Source organism: Coffea eugenioides, chromosome 7 (genome assembly GCF_003713205.1).
Source record: "Coffea eugenioides isolate CCC68of chromosome 7, Ceug_1.0, whole genome shotgun sequence".
NCBI lineage: Eukaryota > Viridiplantae > Streptophyta > Magnoliopsida > Gentianales > Rubiaceae > Coffea > Coffea eugenioides.
This window is the reverse complement of record NC_040041.1, coordinates 39,781,493-39,785,293: the sequence shown is the minus strand read 5'-3', so window position 1 is coordinate 39,785,293 and position 3,801 is coordinate 39,781,493. Positions and strand designations below refer to the sequence as shown.

The following is a 3,801-nucleotide window of genomic DNA, read 5'->3' as shown; positions in this document are numbered from 1 at the left end:
TATTTTTATCCTTGGTTGGAATAGGGTTTTGCTTGGAATCTTGATGAAGATTGGGTTCCGGGGAGGGTTTGGAAGTGCAAATGCCCATTTTCAGGACTTCGGGTGCTCTTTCCTCTTCGTTATTTGGAATTTTTTACCATTTGAGCTCCCCCCCTCCCCAAACACAACCCTATCTAGAACGAAAAATCCTTAGCTCAGAACTGAAACCATTGCCAGTTCAAGATTGAACTGAAGCTATAATTTCTTTTTTCCTTACTTTTTGGGGTTTTGGAAGGGGAAAGCTTTGAACTTTGTCTCTGCTGCAGAGTGTTGATAACGCGAGAAAAAAGAGGGATCTGCGAGCGGGTTCAGAGCAGAAGTTGATAAAAAAGAAACCACGATCGACGATGTTACACTTTTGTCGCTATCGGGTATGGTACGATCTTGCCCTTTTTTCGTTGTTTTTTTTTTATTGTTTCTCTTCATGCTGCATTGCTTTTTGTTTGGTTGTTCCGGTGTCTGAGTCTACATGGGTTTGATTTTGGTCTGCATTCCGGGAAGCTCCAGTTGTTCTCCCTTTCAAACTCGAAAACATGTACATCATGTGTAGTTGTACGTTTTGTCATGTGGTGTTTTTTGGTCTCTAGCCTGTTTCGGTTTTTTTTCTTCCTTCTTGTCCCTCGCCCTTTGATATTTGTCTTGTTTTCCCTAAAAAAAGGCTGTCCCAGACAAAAATAAACTCTTTTGTGCTTTGTTCTTATTCTCTGTTCTTGTTATGTTGCCGTTTAGTCCAATCCTTAAACCTAGGGATCTACTTCTTTAGATAATTTTTGACTCATGCATTTAATTTGTTTTTTTTTTCCTATCTCTAGATATTATGTTTTGCATGCCTTTTTTTTTGCGTTGCTCCTCTTTTGTTCGTTCCAAAGCATTTCACTTTTATTTTTTTCGTGTTACGCATTCGGCCTCTAAAACTCTTAATGACGCTTGTGGCATTGACTTTTCCCACGCTTCTGAGTCCGTCTTCCTTTTTTATTTTTTTAGCTGGCCATGGAGCAAAAATTTTCTTTTTTCATATGCTTTATGTCTGGATGGACTATGACTGTCAAGAAAATAACATTATCGAGTTCTGTTGGTGTTGGTTTCAAGCAATCATCTTTTCTTTTCAGATACATTGCAGATCTGTTCAAAATTTTCTTATTTTTTCAGCACTTTCTACCGTCAACATTTTTTTTCTTTCTTTTTATTAGACTTGATACAACTAAAATCATCTATTTCTGTTTTATCTATGCTATTCTCCATATTGTTGTCAATTCTTACAGTGAGCAATTTTTACAGTTTTTGAATTGCGTGATTTTTCTCTTCTTGTGGAATATTTAGATTGATATTATGCTTATTGTTTAATTTGCTTGTTTTTAATACGTGTGTTTTTCTTTTTAGAAAATTTTTGGTGCTTTTGTTGTGCTACGTTCTCCTTCACTGAGTAAGTTTGCTAATTTTTTTTATGCATGTATTCTTATCTTTTTAATTCCTTGAGCTCTGTTTTAGTTAGATTGATGATTGTAGAACTTGTAAACTACTTTTAGAAGTACATTATAGATGTTTGTGAATAAATGTGTCTATTCATGAGCAATTTTCTCTTCATTTTTCCTTGAATTTGAATATTTCTTCATGTTTCCTTTTGTTTCTTGTTAGGTTTTTACAAAGATGGATGGTGATTTTTTAGGAAAAGGGTGTAGCTCTCTGGCTAGAGTATTACGGCAGATGAAAGTTGTAAACAGGCTAATTTATTTTGTTCTCAGTTAGGCTATGATGATATGGTTTTGGTTTCATTAGATGTATTTCAGGCTTTAAATTGATTGCCGTATCTTGGCGAGGCAACCCTGATTGCATTTGAGGTTCATTCTTCCCTTCAAATGCAATTGGGTCTGCAGCCATGGCGGTACTCTCATCTCTGCCTGACTTTTACTAACAAACCTGAGCTTTACTTTAAACTACCATAATTACTGCATTTTTTTTCTTCTTTCTTGTTCCCCGCCCTTTGATATTTGTCTTGTTCTCCCAAAAAAAAGGCTACCCAAAAAAAATAAAACTCTTTTGTGCTTTGTTCTGAACTCATAAAACTCATGCAGAAGAGTTTTATGAGTCCTCATGCATGGAGAGGAGAATCTTCTTCTAACAGAGACTGATTAATTGTTTCTGAGCCTATTGCATGTTTTTGGTTGTTTTACTGACTATATTTGCTAATGGGTCCGCTCAAAAGATAGAGTGAATGGGGGCTAGGGATGGATGCTGTGTTTTGAACTCAACGGGCTGATTAATTTTTGCAAAGCTGATTTTTTTAAATCATTATTTGGTTTCCTAAACGTGTGCAGGTTTGTATTTCTAGCATTTTACATTAGTTTTGCAACTTTTGTTTTGATTTTGGTCCCGAAATTGGACTCATCAGTGCAGTAAAGTAACAGCTCTCTGCTTTTGTAGCGCTTCCATTTTTCTGGCTATGTGCATTAAAAATTGTCTTTCTTGAGATGGAATAGCTCCTATTATTGACTGCTTTCGATTTGTGATTGTCCCAATATGGAAAAAAAACAGGTGATAGAACTGGAGTTCTTAATGCTACATCATCAGTGAAAGAAACTCTACAAGCAGCTGGAATAAAGGTCAAGGTTGATAACTCTTATCAGAGAACACCTGGATGGAAATATAACTTTTAGGAGATGGAAGGTTTGCCTGCTTCTGTAGATGTTCTGTATCTTGTCCAATATCTATCTTGCCATTGGACTTCTCCCGCCAAAGCATGAGTGAGAATAAGAGAAATTTAGGGAGAGGAAAATCCCAAATGCATGCCCACAAGCATTTCAAATGATTTTTTTTTCTTAGAATGTTAACGAGCACGGGGCTACATCTAAACTAACTTCCTTGGAGCTTTAAGATTCCTGAAGGTTAATTCAAATATATCTCACCAAGCTTGGTTACTTTGAAGACTTGTCACCTTACTTCACTTCACTTGAGCATCTAGAGTTATTGTTTAAAATTAGTTTGAAAAAAAAAAACTGAGTGGTTAGGTTCCAATTGCGATTTGCTCAACCAAAACTTTTTGAAGACTGGATTGAATAATTAACAAGTCAAGTGATATCTATTGAAGGCCAACTTACTGTTGTTGGCTTTGTTTTCTGAGAGGGAATGAAGTTTCAATTTTGAAACGTCTGCTGTTGCTATTAATAATTCCATATTAAGAAGTTATGTGTGTGGATCTTAAGAAATACTATTTTACAGTTGAATGTAATACGATTGTGCTTTGAAATTTACCTAGCTTTTCTGCAGGGAGTACCTCTAAGGATTGAGATTGGACCTCGTGATGTGTCTACTGGGATTGAAGTCATTTCCAGAAGAGATATTCCTGGAAAACAAGGAAAAGATTTCGGGATATCAATGGATTCTTTCATTTTAATTGCTTATGTAAAAGGGTTGTTGGATGAGATTCAAAGTTGCCTGCCGGAGAGGCAACCACTTCAATTCATGAGCTTTTTTTTTTTGGAATTTTAATTAAACCTGTTCTTCAAGACATTGGTTCTTTTCTTTTGTACACTTTAATTGCTGGCAGATTGTTAGCTAAGTGCGCAAGCAGTAATCTCTTGATTCTTTTGGTCTTGTGTTACATTTTTTTACTCCAGTTTCTTTGTCTTTCATATAATAGTAATGTTCTTGTATATATAGGTGTATCTTTAATATTGTACTTCATAGTTATTTATACTAAATTGGGCATACACATTTTTATCGCCACCGTGCAGGGCGCGATTTATACCTCCTAGTTTAAAGGAA

At 35.6% G+C, this 3,801-nt stretch overlaps 1 long non-coding RNA gene across 1 annotated transcript; it reads left to right on the top strand.

Annotated features, from left to right (window-relative positions):
• Window positions 1-2,580: 2,580 nt before the first annotated feature.
• Window positions 2,581-3,382, top strand: LOC113778798. The gene is made up of 2 exons (XR_003469328.1): window positions 2,581-2,703; window positions 3,304-3,382. It is a non-coding gene; the product is annotated as an uncharacterized LOC113778798 (long non-coding RNA).
• Window positions 3,383-3,801: the final 419 nt, after the last annotated feature.